The following is a 7,044-nucleotide window of genomic DNA, read 5'->3' as shown; positions in this document are numbered from 1 at the left end:
CTAAAGATAAGAAGATGAATACAACACAATAAATCCACTACTTAGTGTATATCAAAAGCCATGGAGTCAGCATGAGATGCTGAGACCTGCATCCCCACTCTTATTGTTGATCCATTCACAATGGCCAAGAAATAAGAGTGACAAAGTTTTCAGTGTTAATTCCTTGGAAGATGGTCTCCTCAGATCTTTGGGCAGTGTTCTAAACATTAGTTTTCTATTTGTTATGTTCATTCTCAAAGTTAGCATAAAAATACCGGTAAATGTTGACATCTTACTTAGACAAGACGTTGCTATGTAAGCTAGGAGAGATGCAAAATGTACTAAGTAGGCTGCCTCTTGCCGAAGTAGGCTGAGTTCTATTATTATACAGAAGTACCCCATACTTAGCACTCATTATCTGCTCGATCCAAATATTGAAGATATTCCTGAAGTTAGTCTGATTTTTACTTCTCTTTTGGTTAATTATATCTTCACTTTGCTGAATTGTATTAATTCCCCTTTCACTTAAAAAATGTATCACAATGTTTTGAAATATGTAGTTCCTTTACTTTCTTTCTTTTTTCCGATTAATGTTCTACAAACCATTCTAATCTGAGGACTATATTTTCAATTAGTTGTAAGAAAATTCACATGGATGATCTTGAAACAGTACATATGATCATCATATCATCTTCACCTATCATTTATCTATTTTAAGTGTGGAGAAGCAATGACTTTATTAATTTTTTAGTTATAAATTCACTTCGAGAAAGTTCAGTGATAGCTAATATGTAGTTTGTTTGATCCTGGAAAAATATGTGTCAATTTATATTATGCCAATTAGAATAAATGCAGCAAATTTGCTTTAACTTGGAATTTTCTGCCAGCTATCTTTAAAATTTATTACTCTATTATCTTAGCAAATCATCATTTATATAACAACACAGGTGGTCACAGTTCTGACTGTTAACACTGAAGAAAAGACTTACCTGTCATAGAAGTTCAGTACACCACATCACGTAGCATGAGTCAGAGGAAATGTGTACTTCTGTGCCTGCCGTCTTCTATTAAGCATAGGGAGTTGAAATTAATCTACACTTCTCATTAATTGAATGATGGCTCTTCTTCATTGCTGAATGATTATAACAATAGTCTGTCTCAGTAGAATATACTTTCACATTTTGATGGATATTTTTAAATGACTTTGGTAATTAAAGCTATATTATACCAAGTCTGAATATATTGAATCCTGTGTGTTGACACATTTTTTCATTTTCCTAGAAAATACATTGGAGACTAATTTTATGTCTAGTTGATAACTGGCTTTTAATTTCCATGAAATAATTGCTAAGCTGTTTGCCAAAATACTCACACAAACTACTAGTAGCTCATTGACATTGGACATCCATTCCCTTGCATATGGTACATCTGTATTCAACCCTTCATCAAGTGTCTATTCAAAGCTTTTATATATGTTTTATTACTTTACTTTTGGACTTATTAAAAGAGAGTTCATAATATATTATGTAAAAAATAGCTATGCATATATGTAAAGAAATATCCATGCACATAAATGTATTTATTCATATATTATATAAATACACATATCTGTGCACATATATACATTGTGTGTGTGTGTATTCCAAATTGGTTTTGTTTGGTTGTGTTTATTCCTGGGAATTGAATTCAGGGTATCACACAAACAGGCTGGACAAGCATTATACTACTGAACTTCATCTCTAGTGGTGGCAATAATCATTTGGCATCCTTCAATGAATATACATTGCTTCTGCTTTACCTATCACAACAACTTATCAGCTACTTTATATTTCTCTAAATTATTTCATGGTGTCAACTGTTAAATTTTGGTCTAGAATCTATCTAACCTTGATTTGTCTCTGTTGCTCATGTTGTTCATACTTCTTTTTTATTTTATATGGATTTCCAATAGTTTCAGTACCATAAGCTATCCAAATAATATATTTTGCTCACTGTCTTACTTAGAGTCTATTCTAGCAGTGGTCTAAATTATGGTTATTAGCCTAGCTTTTTTTACAGGTATGAAATGCGATTAAGTTACTAGCATCGCTCTTTATTTCAAGTTGTATTCACTTATCTCTGACTCTACAATTTTTGAAACTTCTTTGGTATTATCCATGTTTAACCTGTGCATGCATTTCCATGTTCATTTGTGTGGATAAGCATGTATGTTAACATCTTTCCTCCCTTGTGATATGGTCAGAAGACAATCTCTGTTGTTATGGCTCAGATGTCACCTACCTTTTCTATTGAGACAAGGTCTCCTTCTAGGCTAAAACTTGCCAAACTTGGCTGGAAGGCCAAGTAGACGCTTCGGATCCTCCTGTAGCTGTTAACCCAGAACAGGAATTATAAGCCTGCACCACATACCAGGCTCTTTTTATTTGAACCCTGGGTGTCACACTTGGAATGTTGTGTTTACTAAGAAAATAATTTTCTGACTAGATGTAGTTTTAATGGAAATGTCACCCAAGGCTCAAAAATTTTTATACATCATCTTTAACTGGTGGCTCTGTTTAGGGATTATAATGTCTGACCTTGCTGCAAGAAGAAAGTCCCTGGAGGCAGGCTTTGAGGACATACCTTGCCCCACTTACAATGATCTCTCAGTTTTTTTTCTTATGCCGCTATGCTGATGCTTGCTATTAGTTTCCTTCTCCATGATAGACTCTATCCCTTCTGGAATTGTAGGTCTTAAATTGATCTCTTCCCTTCATTAGCTATTTTTGATGGTGAATTTTTTAGATAGCACTTGAAATCAAAGCAAAACACTAAGCCATATCCATGGACCTAAAGTTTACTTTTACAAAATGTTTTTTATAACCGTAAAATCTAAGAGTTTTACTTTCTACTCTCTAAACATTATAAATTTATTTTTCTTGAATTTCATTAAGTTGCATCTGTAGTAGAATGTTGCTAAATGCCATAGTAAGAAAAAAACATTTCTGACTTCTGTGCATTAGCATGAAATTTTATCATTAAGTACATAGTAAGCTGTAAGTTGTCATGGTGAACTTTGTAAGATAACCTATTAAGTCTCAACTTTACATTGAGTCCCCATCATGATAAAGTATTGACTTATTTAGGTAAAATATACTGTGTACACTGAGAATAGCATATATTAATCTGATTTATTATATCAACAAAATTTGACTCATTCTTACTGAGAGCAGAGGAATAGGGAGTTTGAGGCTGTAGGATGCCATGACTGAGTGGTGTTCAAAATAACATCAGTAGAACAATCTTACCTGATATAATTATTGAATTTCAGAATGGGCAATAATATAAGATTCTTTAAAACTAATATTGGATAATAAGGAAACAATTAATTAAAAGTGTGTGTTCTGCTATAGAAGAAGGCACACAGGTTTCCTAGAGTTTTCTATCCATCCAGCCCAGCAGAAATGGTAAAGATCCAATTGAGTAGCAAAAAGTAGAAAGTGATAACAAAAATGCCTGCTCTCCTGCTCTCTGGCTTTCATGAACATATGGGTACCCATGGCCATGGACTTATGTGCACACACCAAACAAACATATAACATACACACACAAACACACACAAATTCACACACCACACACACAGTTACAGAGATTATTTTTCCTTTCTTACTTAAAAGTTCTTGAGTATGATGTATGAATATATATGAGTATGTCTATTTGTTTGCATGTTTCTGATATTTAAATGCTTAATATTTTCACATCTTAAGCCAGGGTCTATTAGGGTGAGTTCATATGGTGCTCCTCTCTACCCCCCCCCCACCGAAATCTACACTATATCCTCTTTCACACATCCAATGTCCTAGCACACAGAAGTTGTTAGTGGGAGGAGGATATTTCTTTGACAAGCTGACCATCCTGACATGTGTAGGAAATATGAACGACTAAGAATTTGAACTTAGGTAACAGTTTAACAGGGTAAATGGAGTTTAATGAGCTGTCCTAGAAGGAATTTAAAAGATAATAGTTCTGAGAAAAATATGGGGTATAGAGACCCTGCTCAAATGGCTTCAGAAGGGAACAATAATAACTGGGTTAGACTTCAGCCTAGTGATATTTCAGCCAAGAATGGGACTGCATTTTCCCCATCTCCTGAGAACGTGTCTAATGAAAAACTTAAAAATAATGGAGTGATATTCTTGGCAAAAGAGATTTCAAGACAGCCTGATATTGACTGTTCCATGTGGTTATCAGCAATCACTCTATGAAGGTCTACAATGAAAAAGAACAAGGATGTCAACAAGCAATATGAAATGTGTAGTTTGAATTGAAAAGGGTTATCAAGGTTGTAGTCAAGGTTAGTGCTAAATCAGACGAGAAAAAAATTAAAAAGTCCAATTTTGAAATGGAATGAATAAAGGGTATCACCAGGACAAGAATCTATCCAGCGAAGATTCCATCTTGGGAAAAGAAAGTGTCTGATGGATTTTTCTCCTCCTAAAAAAGCAATAACTAAGGGAATCTCATGCAAATGTAATTCAGGAGGCAGGGCGCCATCTCAAGTTGCAGCAAAAATAGGAGCTACAGCACCATGCATGATCTATCTGCATGATCGAAATCTCATAAACTGTAAGCCCCCAATTAACCTTTTGCTCTATAAAGTACCTTGGTCATGGCGTCTTATCACAGCAGTAGAAAAGGAACTGGAAAAATATTTTACTAGAAATGCACGTGCAGGCCTTTATTTATAATGGAAATCTGTTCTGTAGTTGTGGAGATAGAGATGAAGAGTTCTTGACTCCTTTGTCTCCTTAAACTGCACAACTCCAGCAAGTTAAATATTAAGCTTTCTCAAAGATTTAGCTTGGCAAAGGTTCTTTTAGAAATTAAGGAGGGCACTAATATTAATAATATTGCTACTTTTAACATACTTTGTCCATTAGATCTACTACTTTAATACCCAGCAATTTTACCTGAAATGCATATATCTAGAATGTTAGAAAATTTGAAAAAGTCAACATGCATAGAAACATCTATTCTGCACAATTTATTCACTGACCAACTGCCATCAAACAGTTGATAGTAAAATTTTGCTCCAATACACGAAGCTTGACCTACTTCTTACCTGTTCCTACTTTCTTAGCCCTATACACAGAAACATATTCTGTCTGAGTTCATTTTAATTGGAATACTTTATGTCATAATAAGTGGTGAGTAGTGTGTACACTTCTCTGAACTCATAGGTATTGGATATTAACATATCCCAAACAATGACCATCATGGAAGATTCTGGTTAGTTATCTTAGACTTATACCTCCATCCTCTTGGCTATTTGAAAAGTTTCTGCCACATGCACCAGTCTCAGAAACATTTATATACATTTTGTGGGGATGAAGCATTTTCTTTTTTAATATATATTTTATTTATTTTTTTACAAATTAGCATTCTCAAACTTCATCCTTCGGTATTAAGCAAAAATTGCTTCAACTTTCTCTTTTATATTTTAGTCCTCTTGTTCCAGAGATGCTGTAACATATTCTTAGAGCAAAACTTTTATCATATGTCTCATACAATGTGATTCCTTTGTATCAAGCATATAACTATATATCCCATTTTTTGTTTGTTTCAAGTTAATAAAAAAAAAACTCTGCAAAAGGCTTTCAATCTACTATTAATTCTAAATTATCTGGCTATCATGGTAGTTGTTTGGAATAAGAAATATTAGTGTGATAACATTGTACCACTATCTGAAGATCCAGAACTTTAATATAGAAAGTTACTTTCTCTCTCGAAAAAGTACTGGTATCTTACATGTTATGATAACTATACAGATTTCATTCCCAATATTTAAAACATCTTAACAGTTTTAATTTCTAAGGCTAAGAAGGTGGTATTACCGTTATCTCTATTTTTGTAGGTTACAAAGAAGCAGACTTTTCCTTCCACCAAAAATACATGTTATCTAAAAGAACTAACTCTGTGTTAGAATTTTCTCATAGCTCACACTTGCAGTGAGTTCTTTTAATTAATGTGCTTATATATCAGATAGCATTTTATCAGTTTTCAAGTAATACATCCCAATTATATTTTACATAGAATTAATTTTTATATATGCAATGCATTCTCATTTTGCATGGGAAGTTATTTGTCATGTAAGATATAAGTATATTATTTCTTGACCTAAAACTTCCTCCTCTGTATCTGTACTCATTTCCTCTCCTATTGTGTTTCTTTGTGTATTTGCTACAGCTCTGACAATCTTTATTGTTTAGTGTAAACAGAGGTTTTGCTCACAAGTTTCTGAATAAACACTCAGAGGCTTAATATTATTTATCGCTGTCAGCCTATAGCACAACCTTATTACTAACTAACTCTCACAACTAAAAATTACCCATAATTCTTATCAATGTTTAACCACATGGTTTGGTACCTTTTCTCAGTGAGACCTTCTCATTTTGCTTCCTCTGCATCTGTCTTGCAACTGCATCTGATCTCTGTCTTTCCTTTTCCCAGAATTCTCCTAGTCTGGTTACCCAGCCTGTACTTCCTGCCTGGCTACTGTCCAATCAGTGATTTGTTGAACCTATACGTTTGACAAATCTTTACAGTGTACAAGAGCATTGTCCTACAATAGTTGAGGTTTTGATTTGTCTGTAAAACATCTTCCAGTGGAAAGGGGGATTTAGAAACAGCAATGGACAACATATTCCCTAATCTATAAATATTTAATTTTGGAAGGTACATTTCAAATAATATATGTGAATAAATAAAAATGGGTAAGATAATCTAAACAAAATAAATCAGCAAAAATAGCAGTCAGTGAAATCCAGAGAAGTTTATAGTCATAGTTTTAAATAAAAGAAAGTAATTAGATTATCGGCATGACAAGTAGGACTTACAAAAAAATGACTTTGGGCTCAATATTTAAAGCAAAGGAAACAAAATCTCCTAAATATAAGGGAGAAAACTTTGACTTTTCTACAGATAAAAAAAAGAACAACAAAGCCAGGCGATGGTGGCGCATGCCTCTAATCCCAGCACTCAGGAGGTAGAGGCAGGCAAATCTCTGTGAGTTCGAGACCAGCCTGG

The sequence above is a fragment of the Microtus ochrogaster genome, chromosome 19 (genome assembly GCF_000317375.1).
Source record: "Microtus ochrogaster isolate Prairie Vole_2 chromosome 19, MicOch1.0, whole genome shotgun sequence".
In the NCBI taxonomy this organism is placed as follows: Eukaryota; Metazoa; Chordata; class Mammalia; order Rodentia; family Cricetidae; genus Microtus; species Microtus ochrogaster.
This window is presented reverse-complemented; position numbering follows the sequence as displayed.